Below are 17,241 nucleotides of genomic sequence, written 5' to 3'. Positions count from 1 at the left end.
GATAGATGCAAAAGCATGAACAGATTTTAACAATGTTATGATGAAGGAAAAAAGCACATACTTAAATACAGGCACAGAAGAGTACATACTGTATGATTTCGTTTATATGAAATTCTAAACATCAAAACTGATCTCTAATGATAGAGAGCAGATGAGTGGTTGCCCGGGGCAACAGCTGGGCATGGGGTTATCTGTAAATAGGCACTAGGGTACCTCTGGGAGATGATGGAAATGTTATGCAACTTGATTGTTCTGGTGGCTGCCTGGGAGTTTACATTTTTGAAACTCATTGAAAACTGGTGCACTTTAAAGGGTGCATTTTATTGAGTGTAAATCATACCTCAATACAGTCTTTTAAAAAACTCTTCTTTAAATAAATAAAACTTCTGTTTGAACCTTGAAACAAATGTTCAAATTTCTTTAATTAGAGAACATTTAGGAGTGCTAAAAGAAGTAAGGGTTTGCTTATTTTTATCAGCAGTATCTAAGAAAGACGCAAGATGGCGATGTTACTCCAAGAAAGCATATACTCCCCCAGCCTCCTCTCAAATCAGGTTCTAGGCCCAGCACTTTCTTCTCCAGGGGTTTTCAGGGGTCTTTTCCAATATACTTAATTATTGTCTACATTCCAACTATGCCAACAGATTCTTTAAATATCTCCAGAACTTTTAAAGTTCTTCTAAGCATTAAAAATTTTTCTATTGTTGTCAAAGCCAAAATTGAAATAGTTCACAATCAATAAGATTGTTGTTAGGAAGATTTATGTCTGCTAGAAGTTGTTACTAACCAATTGAACTGTCTGAGATTTGTCTTACCTCTAGAAAAAGTGCCTGCATTTCGAAAATAATACAGTCATCCCTCGGTATCTGAGGGGATTGGGTCCAGGACCCCTGTGGATACCAAACTCCAAAATCTAGGGATGCTCAGGTCCCTTATATAAAATGGCAAAGTATTTGCATGTAACCTACACACAAACTCCCCTATACTTTAAATCATCTCTGGATTACCTATAGTACCTAACACCATGTAAATGCTATCGTTATGTAAATAGTTGTTTATAAATATAATATAAATGCTTTGTAAATAGTTGCCAGCTTGCAGAAAACTCAAGTTTTGCTCTTTGGAACTTTCTGGAATTTGTTTTTTTGAACATTTTGGATCGTGGTTGGTCGAATCCCCGGACGCAGACCCCATGGATACAAAGGGCCTGCTGTACTTTGATTTGTATTTCAGACAGTCAGCCACTAGAGGGCGGTACAGAAACATAAATAAGATACCAAAATGCAATGTGGAAAACGCCAGTGGAATTATGTGGTTATTACTCTATGGGCACCGGGTTTAGCGTAGGAACCAACTAGATCGTCTACAAAAGGAGACTAAAATGAGATGATTAGTGAGCACCAAAAAGCATTCATTCTATCAGAGTAAAGGGTGAAAAGAAAATGAATACATTTCTAGAAACCATTTATTTGATTCAGAATTTTTTTGTTTAAAACATGATTTCTCAGTAATAGAGTGTCGAGGAACTCTCCTGAAGATAACTATAATCTCGACATAATATATTTTAAACATGAAGACGTAGGAGAGAGAGGAAAAGCAGGCAGATTCTGCAGGGGGGTGGACATGGAAGGAGAGAGGTCACTTGGTAAATTTCCCATTTTTATGACTCTTCCCCTGAGGGCAGACCCCGGTCCCAGGGGTGAACCTCGTGATAGTGAAGGCAGAGGCCAGAGTTCAGGGCGGGCACGGTGATGGTGTGAGGGGAGGTGCCCTCACCTGTAGCAGCCCCACACCTGGCCCAGGGGGCGAAGCCCGGGGCTCGTCCCTGCCACCGTCGGGGACACCTTGAGCTGTTCATAAACCTCCCTGAGCTTCAGTTTGTTCTTGCAGATCCTGAGGGAAAGCACGCCTTTCTCACGGGTTCTTTCTGAGGATTAACGGATGATGTGTACGGGGCCTGGCACATCGCAGTTCGGTGAGTGCTGTCTGCTTCCCACTTCTCTTTTGTGGCTTACGGGAGTCTTGTGACTAATTCTCAATTTCTGAGGTAAAGTCTGGTGGCCAGCCTCGCAGTCAGCTTGAGACTCTGGTCCTGAACTTTTTTTTTTATAAAGGGCCGTGAGAAAAGAAAAAAGCTTCTCACAAGCTTAGTCTATCTTCTCATCCCCCTTTTAAAATGCAGGTTTGAAGAATAATCTGCCACATTTTTGCAGTGAGTGCTAGCTTGCGGGACCCCCTAAAAGAAGCCCTCAGATGACAGCTGCCTGTAAGGAACTGCAGGAGTTAGCACTTCCCGGGAATGTTTCAGAACCACTGCCTGTCTCCAGCTTCCTGTCACCCCACACCCTCCAGTGTTTGTTCATCTTTATTTCCTGTGGCCTCCTACTTTCTTCTTGGTGGTTAATTTTACAGAACTTTGAGTGATCGTGTGCACCAGCTTTTAAAAGGGCTACAGCCCCTCTCTACTCTGGAATTATCTGTGATTCGCCTTGTTCCCACCTCTCCCATCCCACCAACACTCACTGCAGGTCCCGTAATTAGACTAAGCAGTCTTTGCCCCTCTACCTTTCCCCACTCCCCTGGACCACGGTGGTAGCCTCCTAACTGGTTCCCTGCTTCCCTCCATGTCACCTGCATGCCATTCTCCTCCAGATCCAAGAGTTAAACTATTAAATATGCTTATCAATTTTTATTAATCCTTCACTTTAACTTCTCCCATAGCTTCTTCTTTTTTTTTCTTTTTTCCCGTAACTTATTCCGGTTAGAACAAAACCTCATTTCCTTACCAGTCCCCTGATTGCTTCTCTGAAGTCACCCCTAATACTCTTTCCCTCATTCACTGTGGTGCTCGATTTCTTTCTGTCCCACAGACATTTCAATCTCATCCTTTCATCCAAGCCACTGTTCTTGCTGTTCCCTGTGCTTGAATGTTCTTTCTCTGCTGGGCTGCCTGCCCTTTATCGCTCCTGCTTTGACTCTGTTACCATCTCTTCCAAGAAGCCCTTCCTGACTGTCCTGCCTAGGTTGGTCCTGACCCAGCCTCGATCCAATTGCACTGTTCTGCTTCCTTCACAGCACTTATCACTATCGGAAATTGTATCTCTGTCTATTTATTTGTTGCAATACCATCCAGTTCAGATATAGAGTTTATTGAGAAAAACCTTCAGAGAAGTAGTAGAAGCAGATAGAATCTCCTTGACCCTTGTTACTTGTCAGAGCTTAGGCCGGGTGTAGATATGTCCCATGGCCAAGGTACCAATGAAGAAGGACAGTCCCCCGCAATGTTCCATACATTTGCGTTGAGTACTTTGTGGATGAGGGACAGGGTCAGAGAACATCCCTGAGATCACGTAAGTTCCCTGGCTGGGGAAGTGGCTTTGATCGAAAGGAGGATGCTCCAGGTCATGGAAACTAGTAATTAGCCCGTCCTTCTGTTAAACTGGCTCAGGTCTCCTTCCCAAGCTCTCTGCTCAGCCACCAGAAGTGGGGAGGGCCTGAGCAGCAGGGCCCATCGGCTCTGTCTCCCCATAGAGCCAGGGATGCTGTCTGTCTTGTTTGCCACTAGAACAGTACATGGAAAGGCACATAGAAAGGTAAACAAAAAATAATTTGTTGAATGAATAAAAGAATAATAGCATGAGAAATGATGAAGTAAATGACCAAAAAAGGAACTGAAAGTTAGAAGGAAAGGCCATATTTACTTGAAGTTATGTCTCGGTAGTGACAGAGGCCTGCTGGGGAGATGTCTGGATCTACGGCAGTGCTGTAACTGGGAGCAGAAGCCACAGGTGCAGGGCAGTCACTGCTGTGACTCCAGCTATTGCTCTTAAATACACAGCCAAGCTCACGTCATGCTGTCCATACCTCATTTATAGAATTCTAATCGTCAGCTTGACGTGCACTGTCTCTTAAATCAGTGGTGCATTCATTGGTATTGGAACCAAAGTTTCATGATCATTTTTGTAAGAGGAACAGATCGGGATTTGGGGGGAGACATCTTCCCAGTGTCTCTGTTTCATCCTAAGACTGTTTTCTTCATCTCAAACCAAGACCACATCTGCCCTGGATTGCTTTTGGCAACAAGAGTGATAATGAGGTCATTTCCACTACAATAGGGTCATTGTTGGTAATGCTTGTTGCGTCGTGATCAGTTTCTGGACTGCTTCTAAATCAGCAAAGTTAGAAAAAAATTATTAAATGAAGGAAGAGTATACGATGAGCTAAATCCTGAGGAGTATGACTAATAGCACAATGTAAAATCCTCATCAAGCTCTTGATTAAATTCAGGTCTTGAGGATTTCTCATTATAACAAGGTTCCCTGGGGTTTAAGTCAGCATTCTAGTTTTACTTATTTCATAAATGTCAATCCTTGGGGTAGATATTATTGACTCTTAAAATTAATAAGATTTACTTTCATAATGTTGATAAAGATCTATAAAGTAGGCAAAACAAATCTTTTGCAGGCTCTACCGTGACCCATTTCTGGGGTCATTTTCCTCTACCAGTGTAATATCTGTTTTCAGGGCTCTTAGGGACTAAAGAATGACACATAATGGAGAAATTACACAAGTTATTTCGCTGTGTATTTCTACAAGTCAAGTAATCTGCTGCAGTAATTTTAAAGCAATTCTCTTAAACTATCAATTAGCTTAATACAATCATAAACTCTGACATTTTACACCCTTGGCTGCCTAGTCCTTAAAATTCTCCTCAACATCATCTTTCCCCATTGCTATTCTACTCTCTTCCTGTTCCTTCTCGGACTATTTACTGATTGTTTTCTTGCTGTGATCACCTCCTAAGCGTTAGTGAAACTCCACATTCAACCCACTGGTCTTCTCACTGGCCTCCAAGTCCCTCTGTCCCCCACCAAACCCTTTGTGATTTCATTTCAATATTGTGATAAACATCATCTACTTTCCAACCTCTCTCACTTACCACCACTTTCCATACCCAGTCATCAAGCCTCGTAGTATATATTTCCTTAGAACCTTTCCTATCTTTTCCTTCCTCTACATCTTCATTCTACCCCAAATCACCATAATCGCAGGTCTCTCTAAAGCTCGGTAGTCACTCAAGGTTCACAGCCACTGGGAGGCAGCAGTGCTGAATCCTTAGGTCTCTTACTGAGGATTTGCCTCAGGTCCACTCAAGCCCTCTTGTATGAAGCATGACCTCTTCACTATAAATAAGGCTCTAAGTTGATTATGCTAAAATTATAGGGAATATATTGGGATGAACGCAAATGATGCTAGCAGATATTTCTTAATATAAAGAATTTATAAGAATTGGGGAATAAAAACCATGGGAATGAAAGCTGTGAGCCTGGCATCCAGAAGGGGGATGGGAAACCCTCTGGGAAACCGCAGCTGGAGTGGCCTGGGGTCAGATTTCTGCCCCACGATCAGTTTGCACTGGGCAAGATACTTGCGTGATTTTAGCTTTTCCTGATCTGTTAACTGGAGATAGGAATATCTCCGCTCAAAGGGGTATTTTGACAGTTAAATAATATTGTATATAAAGTTTCCATCCTGGAAACTTGCATGTGGTAGGTTCTCATCAGATCATAGCTATTAATACTTATAGGCACAGCACTTCTGCACTTGAAAAGTAAAATATCAATAATAGCTTTAACTAATGGCTTAAGGAAATAATTATAGAAATGCACATTATCTGTCAAGGAAGAGTGCTGATAGCCATTCCTAAAGGAGCCTGGAGTGTCTGTAATGGAGAGAAATTATAGGCAGGTCACCCTTACCTTAGACAGGGCAGGACCACGTACAAAATGTTGTTTGACACTTCAGCTTCTGCAAAGCAAGTTTGCCACACACAACAAGGAAAGTATAGAAGGTTTGCAGATTTTGGTGGTCTTTAAATAAAATCAGTCTAAGGGTCAACCTCTCATCTCTGCCCAGTGACTTCTAAGTTTGAAAGCATTCTCCAGCCACTATCAATTATTTAAGAGAAGTACTGGGGGAAATATAGGTAAATAAACCATCGTACATTGCCAATCCCTGGACCACCAGACTCACCTGGCTGTGAGCTGGGTGGGGAGGGCAGAGGTGGTCAGGAGTGGCCATTCATTTGTGTCTACTGCAGACAACAGTAAGAGAGATTGCCACTCGACAGGATTGTAGAGATCCTTTAGTCCAGCATTTCATTTACCGAAGAGGAAACCCAAGCTCAGGCCGGCTGAGCTGGGCACAGTCAGGCAGCTGCTGAATGGCAGAGCCGGCCTGGAGCCCAGTTCTCTCAGCTCCTGGTCCAGAAGTTCCTTCCACTGCACCCCAGCTGCTGCTTTTCAGCATTGAGGTTTGGGGATTGTACTCATTCAAATGCAAATGTTTTGTGTGCTTCTTTAACAGGACATTCTTTTGTCTTACTTTACCGAGTAGGGTTTGCTGTACTGAGTAAATGAGTATAGACCTGGAGGTGTTAAAATCATCAACCTCTTCTAAAGCGTCATTCTTGCCCCTTTGTTTCTATTTGTAACGTGGAACACTTGCTTCTTTTTTTCCTTACGTCTTGAATCGAGACAGCCATCCTTATAACTTGATTTACTTGTTCTAGTGGATGATACAAGTACTGAGGATGAAATTAATGAAATCAGTGTAGCTCACAGGAAGCTCTTGCCCGTCCCCGCTCCCACCCCTCCTTTGGGAATTCATCCAGGGGATTCGTTGAGGGAATTCGTTGCTATGAAACAGTGCTGCAGCTGGGCTCAGTGAGGGGTCTGCGTGGTCTCACAAAAGCGAGCAACGTCTGCAGCTTTGAGAAGGTTGGAGATGTTAGGGGCCACCCAGTGTTACACCACTGGGAAAAGTTTCCCCGTCTGGAATGTCCCCACGGGCTCCATTCTGCCACCGCGGGCACTCTCTGACTTCCTGCCCGAGACGGAAACCGTCCTCCGCTTCCATGACAATTGGGGTCATCACCCTGGCTGTCGCACCACTACCCACCCACTTGCCCCCATTCGCGCCTGAGGAGTAAGTCTACCTGTAGGATCCCGGTCACCACCAGGCACATGAAGTAATTCATGATCAGAGTGAAAGGGAATCACACCCAGCCCTGGCGGTGGTCGGGCGGGACAAAAAAGAGGCTGCAGCTACCAAGGGGAAGAAGAGAAGAGGAAGAACCAAGGCTGATAATAGTTTTCCATATTTAAGAACAGTGCCCCCGGGACATGCCTCGACTTTATGAACTCAGCCAGAGCTCCTCATATGAGAGTCATAAAGGCCATTTTGACTCAAACCTATATTTCTCTGGGCTTTAAGGGAGGACTACATAAACTTTAACTTGGCTGTGCAGGTCAGGAAAGTAAATGTCATTGCAAGTCTCCATTTAGAATCAGACTTTATGTTTACACCCTCTCTGTCAGAGTAAAGTACATAGACGCAGCAAGCCATGCTTACAGTGCAATCAGTTTAATGGGTTTCTACATTCTAATAAAATAGCAAACATTGGCAGCGTCACCATTTTCTGACTTACACCCGTCAACGTGAATGCATCACAGTGTTACCCTCTAGCTTCATGTTAGAACTTTATTGCATCATTTCACACAAACCCCCCAAACCCTTTATTTGTTCAGTCAGTTGTGCCAACATAATCGAGAGAGAGAAGCAGACAGAAAACACAAGGCTGGCTTCGGTGTGACTCTGAAAGTAGTGGCCATTTAACCCCACACCATGCCTGTGTTTTTTTGGAAATTCCCCAAAGTGGTAGACTAGGGAGCCTGACAGAGGGGATTCCAGAGTTTGTCCTGAATGGGACTGTCCCTCGTTTGCTCGGCAGGCTGGAACGCACGTCCTGGGAAAGTCGCACCGGGGGCCCTGGGAGACCCTCCCAACCTCAGCAAAGATGTAGAGGTTTAAGAGGCTGTGATGTCCTAGGAGCCATCAGATAGTTAGAACACAGGGTTTGTGCCAGAATTCCCCAAGGCAGTGGCTACAGAGTTATCTTTGAGACTGATCCCCTCCTCTGAAAAGGGGATACGAAGGCACTGCGTTTTGTAAACAGTTTCCAGGTTTCAAGGTCTCTGAAAAGTCCACGTCCTAAGCCTCTAAGTTTGTATGCACAGGCCACCCCTTGGGCACCTGCTGATGCACTGTCCCTGCTCTCAGGGAACTGGGGCTGGCGCTTCGCAGGTTAAGATATTTTCCACGTCAGTGCTGTTCACAGCGCGGGAAGGTGTTTGTTACCACCGAAAGCTGCAGAAATAAAACGCCAGTTAACAAGGATTAAGCTCACCTTAATACCAGAGGAACCTGAGGAGATGGGCTCCTTCAGCCTATTTTGTCCTCAAGCAGACAGCTTTTTCAAACCATCACAGATGGATGTGCATTTTCTTCTCAAACGTACCCTAAACCCGGAAGGCCACGCTCCAGCATTTTTCTCAAATCACTTTTTTTGAATGAAATCTTTTCTCTTGTATTTGAAGCCATTTGTTCTTCCTCAGTTCTCTGTAAGCACTTAAAAATGCTGACTAGGACTTCCCTGAAAAACTCATTTATTCATTTGTCAGCAGACTCTGATGTGCACTTGGTGGTTAAAGACCACATATCTCCAAGAGCAGGGCCCCGTGTGGCTGACCCTATAGCCCCCGTGCTTTTCCTTCTTTAGCTCTGTTCACTCATGCCATCCCCACCTTGCACGGAGATCTCTGAGATTTTGAGTGTAAAGTGCATTTCCTTGTACATCTCACAAAGGTGAGAGTGTATTTTCTAGTACCTTTATTATAATTTTCCATAGTCATGGAAACATTGATTTACATCTTTTAAAGCAGTAGCAAACCTCATTCTTGGATGTTTCTTTTCAAAATGTGAATGAAGAGTTTGATTCAATAATCAACCCACAAATGTGCTTGGAGATTCTGCTCTGTGAAAAGCATCATTTTCTTGAAATGAGAAAATATTGAAAAATGTTAAGTGCACCATAAAATTCACTGTTTAATTCAATGTTTAGATAATCTGGATATGACATGACTAAAGAATAATTCCCAGAGCTACTTCTGTGCCTCTTTACTAGAGACAGAATGTTGTTTAGTGGTGTAACCTGAGACTCACCAAGGCACTGAGAAAGCAGAGGGTCTGCTTTCAGCTTTGTCTCCAAACAGAAAATTACTTTTCACATCAGTGTTGGATTAAGTAGCTTGTGGTGCCCTTCCTTCGGCTCATTAAATCATTAGTGAGCAATAATGCATCACTGGAAAACTGGCAAAAAGCCTTTCAGGACAGTCTTATGTTGTTGGAAGAGATCCTTTGATAGGCCATGGGGTGAGACCCAAGGGGGGCTCAGGTAACAACACTGGCCTGCCATCGGCCTCTGGGGAGGTAGGTCTGGGCCTCCACTCTTCTCTGTTCCTTCCCAAGCCGCGCTTAGCCATCTCCTCTAGAAAAGTGCTGGACAAAGCCAACACCCATTTCAGGGACACCAATAGGAGAGCTGTGCTGAGCACCCACTTTAAGTTTTTTCACTGTCAGTGGCATCGGGGTGAGGCTCTCAGTGTCTGGAGGGGCTGGAACCTAGGAAGCCATGTCCTTTGCAGAGTTCTGTCTCAGTGAGGCTACGCTGGGCTTGAGTATATCACCTTACATTTGTAGATCTGTAAAAAGTCCTGTATTTGAATTGATAGAGGTACACTTAAATTTTCCCATAGACACAGTGGTGTAATATTAGGATACGTATTTGGCCAATGGCATGCAGGTAATTATGGTTATTCACTCCTTTTACTTGCTTTAGGGTCTAGGTTCTAGACATAATCTTCATAAACAAGACTGTGTTATTAAGGAAACATGCCGGAACACAGTTCTAGAAACTTTTCATTTTGTTTTTCCAGAATTATGCAAGCCAGAATGGCATTCCAGCGCCTCTATTTTTCCATTTTCTATCACTGATTATTTTATCACTGATTATTTTTAAAAGCTGCAAGTTTACTCCCCATTCCTCAACAGAGGCAGATGCCTGCCTCTTACCGTTTCTGCCTGGAAGGGGGGTTTAAGACACTGTCGGAATATCTACTAACTTCCTTGCCCCAGTCAGTGCACCAGCAACCGTCCCCACCAAACATCTGTGCTGGAGCATCAGGAGAGATACCGGCTGCCTCCTCCAGAATCATCAGACTGCACTCACAAACACAAATGGGGAGTATTGTCACTACAACCTTTGCCCCTAGAAGACTGCGATGCCTTCTAAGGCAGAGACCACTGTCTGTGTATCTTTCTATCCCCCAGGCTTGACACAAAGCTGGTGTTCAATTAAAGTTTTCAAAATGAGTGAATGAAAGAATGAGGGAGATATTTGGCAGAAAAGGCTCTGCAAATGTAGCTTACCTACAGTGGAGAGTTTACCTCATCCAGCCCACATGTCCTTACCACGAGTGGCAACAGCAAGCACCAGACTTCAGGGAATAGCCAATTAGAAAGCCCCTAATGGAAGGAACGGAGCTCTGGGTGGGTGGACAGCACGGTACCAAGGCAAGGTATGTTTCTGCCCCGACCCAGGTAGATGCTAACCACTGAAATCGGGTCAAGACGCAAGAAGCTGCCAGACCAAGAGCTGCCTAGCTTGCCTGAGTGGCAAGGGAGGGAAACATGAGGAGTATAGAGGTACTGAGAAAACATTCCAGTATTTTGAATCTTTGCCCAGGGTCCTCTTGCCAGCGGGAAGAAGGTGGATGTGCAGCGTGCCTTGTCCCATGTAAAGTCAGGGGTTCATGGACGGGGGGGCCCGAGAACACTTCGCAAGGCAGGCACGCAGGCCTCTGAGGCCACTGCACACCGAAGTGTTCAATGCGATTTTAGCTCCCGATAATTCAGCTTTGTTCTCACATAGGTCCAAAATCACTTTTTTAAAAACAATGAATTGTAGGACTACGCCAATAGAAAAATGACAAATTCCCATATTAAGTCACACCTGTACTATGACATGTGGCCAACGGGGCCCTCGGAGCAGGATTGCAAATTACAGGAAAGCATTTGTGCGGCACCTCCTCCCCAGCATCCTGCGCCCCTGTCCTGCTTCCCCGTCGCTTCCTCTTCGCCCCCCGCCCCAGGGGTGGGTGCTGCCCTCCATGATGGAAGCCTCCTCTCAGCCACGCAGGATGGTTACTGCTCTGCTTGGGTCTCCTCCCCCTGAGCCCATGGATCTCAAGCAGTTGTTAGGAAGAAAGAACGCTCATACTTCTAATTGATTTGTTCACGTTGAGGTGGTAACTGCAGGTTTAGACTTACTGGCAAGGCATTCGCATTTACGAAATGTCTACCCTTCGATGAATTCCTGACTTAGCACAAGGTGTTGGGGGGATGTTTCCAGAGGAGAAGGTTTCCCAAGCCCAGGCCTTTTTCTCACATACAAGGGCAAAAGTCAGCACTTTAGGTTGGAAGGCTGTGGAAAGGAATCTGAACTCGGTAGAATCTGGACTATTTCCTCAGTCACTGAACTCTGAACTTGGTTTACTTTCTTCCCTTATGACGGCAGCTCTGAACTTTACTCAGCCTTCAATTTAAGAACCAAAAAGCAAGAGGAGTCGCTGACCTCAAAGAAGTGATCTTGAATTTCTCTCATAGGAGGGGTAGACTGTTACATGTTGTATAACCATAGCTCATAAAACAAGAAATGGCTTGAATTACATCACAATATTATAGGATAAGTGGCTAGAAGACATTTTATATTCTCAATTAGGTTCTGTCTGGTTGCGCACATTCACCACTTTTTCAGAACATTTTTGGTGGCCAAATAGAATGAAATTGTTGTTTGTGTATCAGGCAACTTAGTGCTTGGAAGATAACCCCAAATAAAAGAAGAAACAATCATAGATAAAAGTTTTTAGCTATGACCTAGACCAGTTCTTTGCTCAAAAAAGGTAAAAAGTTTTGGGAAGATGGAATTATGAAGTTGCCTGAAAAAATGGCAGAAGGTAGTGGAACAAAAGGGTAAAACAACTTGTTCAATAAAGTTCTTGGTGAAAATGAAGAAAAAAAAGTTTTTAGCTATGAATCAACTATGGAAAAACTGCCTAAGTTGAGAGGTGGAATTCAAATAAGGAAGGAAATATTTTCAATGAACTCAGCCCATTAAAAAGTATACCGCTATGGAGGCAAGAGGATTCTAATCCTAACACATTCTGTCATGCCTCTGCCTGGTTCCGCCTCATACATAAACACCATTGACCAAAAACATTCAAGTGGTTGAAGATGGATCATAACGTTCAGTCTTCTTTTCTGTTTTTACACCCATTTTTTTCAAACAGTTTTGCTTCCGTATGTTGTTTTCCATTATTCCAAGGCAAAATTTTAATTTAGAACCCCTTGATTAATTTCAAGGGACCAGCTTTTGCCCTGGATTTTCTACAACTTCCTGTGAAATAGCTACTCTCGTTTTATCTTCAGTCCACTCACCTTGTGTAACCACGCCTCTTTCTGATAGCAACAGTGGTAGAATCCTTTCCCAAGGCGAGTGCTTGGCCTACTGAGCTATTTCACCTACTCCTTATCCACTTCTTCAGTCTTTTCTGAACCATGTGCCAACAAGACCTTCTGCCCCTGGATACCTGTTTCCTAATCGTACATTCGTTTTCCTTCTCTTCAAGGTCTCTTAGTGTCTCTTGCCCCAAATCCAGTGGGATTTACCACTCGGTCACCTAAAGAGCCCCTGTGCTGCCATTTCTCCATCTCTCTTACCACATCATAACTCAGACACAGCTCTCCAATCCTTCTACCTGGAACGCTCCATCCCTTCCAGCTCTGGCTCCCACTCTCCTGCTCAAACAAAAGCCCCAAGCTCTAGCACCACTCACACCAGTCCACTGAGTATGGCTTCCCTCGTACGACCCACCTGGAAAGGAACAGCACAGGCATCGTGCTGACCGGCCTCTGGACCTAGACATGCCTTCTGGCTCTTCTCCAGGCATTGACATACCACCTCTCACATCAGCTGGGCAACTCCTGGGGGCTCTTCAGGTAATGAGACTCTCACATCTGGGGGCTTGTCTAACTTTAGTAACCCTCCTCCTTTCCTGCAACACATCCTTACTGTAGTGTCAGTGGAGTGGGGAGTACTGTCTTGTATTCTGGGGGGTGTGGACGCTAACAATGAAATGCCTGACCAGGACTCAGTCTACTGGGAAAGCAGTGATCTGAAGACCAGCAGTCCCACTTCCTCTTGACCTGTAAAAAAGGGGTACTGGTCAAGGGAAACTCTCCTGGCTCCTCAAACCACTGATTCCAGTTTTGCCTTCCTTTACTTAAAATTCCTGTTTCAACTTCTCTGGGCTTGATGCTCTACATTGCTACATACACAGCCTCCCTTTGTCTGGGATATGGTCTCTGATTCACCTTTGCTTTAGGCCTTTATTTACTGGCCAGCCCTTCCCCAGTGTGACTCCTAGAACAGAGGCTGGAGCCCTGGGGTTCCTCTTACTATCAAGGGAGCTTGGAACCTTCAGCCACCCCAGAGCTGAGCCTGTGCTCAGCACCTGCAGAGAAAGTCACTTTCCCTGGGCCTCTCCTTACTCACACCAAGACAGTTCTAATTCAATTGTGCTTAATACACTGAGCCAAATTAATCCCGACCGTGCTTCACATTTCTTAGTGTCTTTAGTGTCACACGTCTTAGGTCTCCTTTCTTAGTGTAAACCTGTAGTCACCTCCTCTATTTGTAGTCTGATGGCCTTATCGCTCTTCAATCATAGGCTCACTCATTCATTCATCCTGCAGATATTCACTAGTGCCTACTATATGTCTGGTACTCTATTCAGCAGTGGGAATACAATAAAAATTCATACCCTCTGCTCTCAAGGATATAAAAATGGTAAGAATTTATAATTCTGAATTTTTCACTCTTCCCTCTGGAACCACAAATGTGGTAAACAAACTCTTCTGCATCATGAAACTCTTTGCAGAAGTGACACCCTCTGGCCTTCCCTGAAACCCGCCTCTCTCCTGAGGATGAAGAGTCCCTAGCATCCCCAGTGTCACCTTAAGGTCATTTACTGCCCATTCTCGTAGATACTTTTGCTCCTTTGAGGGTCTTGCCCCTCATAACCAACATATTTGCCCCACCTCATTTCTACCATTTATCAAATGTCTAGTAATTCTGCTGCATTTATAGAAAATCTGGTATCTGGCTCCAAGTGTTTTTTTTTTTCTTCCCAAAGTCCTGCCATCACTCTGGGTTATCAGTACCCACCACCACTCAGATGGGTAACCTATCCAGATCCTAGCCTCAAAATGCCTTGACCTCCTTACTAAAACGTAGGGAACATAAGTCATTCATTCCCTTCCCAGCAGGAGTTTCTAAACAATAAGGAGTCAAGATATGTTTGTTCTGTTATGACTAAGGCTTGGGGTGTGGGAGGGGGAGAGTGCAGTTTGGAACTGAGGTTAAATTGTGGCTTCTGTCTTCCCCCACAAGTGCAGACCTTGGCATGAGCACAGTCTTGACTATTCACCCAAGCGCAGGCACTGTCACCTAGCACGAGGGAGCACGAAGCAGAGAACATGGGCCAGTGTCACCCACATCACAAGACAGCAAGGCGGCCCCTGGAAATATGGACCAGTGAACCTAGCTTCCACTGAGCTCAGTGATCAAATAAGATTCCTCCTCCCAAAGAGAGCAGTGAGTAAGGAAAAGGAAAAGGGACCAAAATGTTCACCCTACTCCTGTTCACTACCAGAGGGTGAAGGAGGGGTTCTGTCCCTTCTCATGTGAGCAGGAGAGGGAAGAAAATAAGCGTTTTCTTTTGAATAATTCTCAACTCCAATAACCACTATCCCCTTTTTTCTTTACTTTCATGGCCACACACTGTAACTTATCACTATGAACTAGTCAACCTCTGAAATACTAGGTTTTATTCCTTCAGTTTCCAGGGCTTCAGCTTCCTAGAGATATCTTAAATCTCTGTTTCCCAAGGCTCATAGGCCTGGCCTGCCCCCTCCTCCTTCATTCACACTAGATCAACAGCACTCTTGGTTCCCACTCCTGTCTTCACTCAACACCTGCCTGGTAGAATTTAGTCATGTATCCATGCTCAAATCTGTCCTCTCTATTCCAAATCTGAGTGACTGAGTACAGACATACCTCAGAGATATTGTGAGTTCGGTTCCAGACCACTGCAGTAGAGTGAGTATTGCAATAAGGCAAGTCCTAGTGTATATTAAAGTTATTTTTATGCTATACTGAAGTCTATTAAGTGTGAAATAGCATTATGCTTTAAAAAAACAACGAACATATCTTAAAAAATACTTTATTGCTTAAAAATGCTAACCATCATCTGAGCCTTTAGCGAGGCATAATCTTTGTGCTGGTGGAGGGTCTTGCCTTGGTGTTGGTGGCTGCTGACTGATCAGGATGGTGGGTGCTGAAGGCTGGGGTGGCCGTGGCCATTTCTTAAAACAAGACAACAATGAAGTTTGCTGCATCGATTGACTCTTTCATGAATAATTTCTCTGTAGCATTCAATGCTGTTTGAGAGCATTTTCTTGACAGTAGAACTTCTTTCAAAATTGGAGCCAGTTCTCTCAAACCCTGCCACTGATTTATCAACTAAGTTTATGCAATATTCTAGATCCTTTGTTGTCATTTCAACAATCTTCACAGCATTTCACCAGGAGTAGTTTCCATCTCAAGAAACCACTCTCTTTGTTCGTACATAAGAAGCAACTCCTCATCCATTAATGTTTTATCATGAGATGGCAGCAATTCAGTCACCATTCCTTCAGGCTCCACTTCTAATTCTATTCCTCTTGCTGTTGCCACCACATCTGCAGTTACTTCCTCCGCTGAGGTCTTGAGCCCCTCAAAATCATCCATGAGGGTTGGAATCAACTTATTCCAAACTCCTGTTAATGTTGATAATTTGACCTCTTCTCATGAATCACTAATATTCTTCATGGCCTCTAGAATGGTAAATCCTTTCCAGACGTTTTCAGTTGACTTTGTCCAGGTCCATCAGAAGATTCACTGTCTATGGCAGCTATAGCCTAACAAAGTGCATTTCTTAACTAATAAGACTTGAAGGTCAAAATTAATCCTTGATCCATAGGCTACAGAATGGATGTTGTGTTAGCAGGCATGAAAACAAAATTAATCTCATTATACATCTCCATCAGAGCTCTTGGGTGACCAGGTGCATTGTCAATGCAGCAATATTTTGAAAAGAATCTTTTTTTCTGAGCAGTAGGTCTCAACAGTGGGTTTAAAATATTCAGTAAACCTTGTTGTAAACATGTGTGCTGTCATCCAGGCTTTGTTGTTCCATTTATAGAGCACAGGCAGAGTACATAATCCTTAAGGGCCCTAGGATTTTAGGAATGGTAAAGGATCATTGGCTTCAACTTAAAGTCACCAACTGCATTAGCCCCTAACAAGATGGTTGGCCTGTCCTTTGAAGCCAGGCATTGACATTTCCTCTCTAGCTATGAACGTCCTAGATGGCATCTTCTTTCAATATGAGGCTGTTTGTCTACAGTGGAAATCTGTTGTTTAGTGTAGCCACCTTCGTGAATTATCTGAGCTAGATCTTCTGGATTACCTGCCGCAGCTTCTACATCAGCACTTGCTGCTTCATCTTGCACTTTCATGTTATGGAGTTGGCTTCTCTCCTTAAACTTCATGAACAAAACTCTGCTAGCTTCCGACTTTTCTTCTTTTCTTCTGCAGCTTCCTCACCTCTCTCAGCCTTCATAGAATCAAAGAGAGAGTTGGGACCTTGCTCTGGATTAGCCTTTGGATTAAGGGAATGTTGTGGCTGTTTTTTTTCTTATATCCAGACCACTAAAACTTTCTCCATATCAGCAGTAAGGCTGTTTTGCTTTCTTATGAGTCACGTGTTCACTGGAGTAACACTTAATTTCCTTCAGGAACTTTTCCTTTGCATTTATTCTCCTTAAGTCTCCTTCTCAACAGCCCTTATCAATTTAGCAGGTTACTTTCCATCCTACCTCTTAAAGGAAGTTGAGAACAAGAGGCATGATTACTTTCAAATGTCTGTCCCCTAACTTTGTATATCTACATCTGTGCATATTTTCACATTTTCTTTAAGATCAGATAATAAAGTCCCTACAATAAAGGCTCTGCCCTTAGCTACTTCCCTCCCCTCTAGAAACCACCTGTTTTTTTTTGTATTGATGACTTTCTGTTTTATGTTTGTTCATTTGTTTTGTTTTTTAGATTCCACATATAAGTGCAACCATATGTATTTGTCTTTCTCTGACTTATTATTTCACTTAGTATAGTACCCTGTA

General features: G+C 43.7%; 1 long non-coding RNA gene across 3 annotated transcripts in view; it reads left to right on the top strand.

Moving 5' to 3' along the window:
- Positions 1-17,241, top strand: part of LOC116759305 — a 124,461-nt gene that overhangs the window by 19,751 nt on the left and 87,469 nt on the right. For all 3 annotated transcript variants that reach the window (XR_004351414.1, XR_004351412.1, XR_004351413.1), the window contains one exon: positions 1,891-1,975. This is a non-coding gene — a long non-coding RNA (uncharacterized LOC116759305). The remainder of the gene's footprint in view (positions 1-1,890; positions 1,976-17,241) is intronic.

The sequence above is a fragment of the Phocoena sinus genome, chromosome 9 (assembly GCF_008692025.1).
Source record: "Phocoena sinus isolate mPhoSin1 chromosome 9, mPhoSin1.pri, whole genome shotgun sequence".
Classification (NCBI taxonomy): Eukaryota; Metazoa; Chordata; class Mammalia; order Artiodactyla; family Phocoenidae; genus Phocoena; species Phocoena sinus.
Note: the sequence above shows the minus strand (reverse complement) of the source record. Positions and strands in the feature narration are given on the sequence as shown.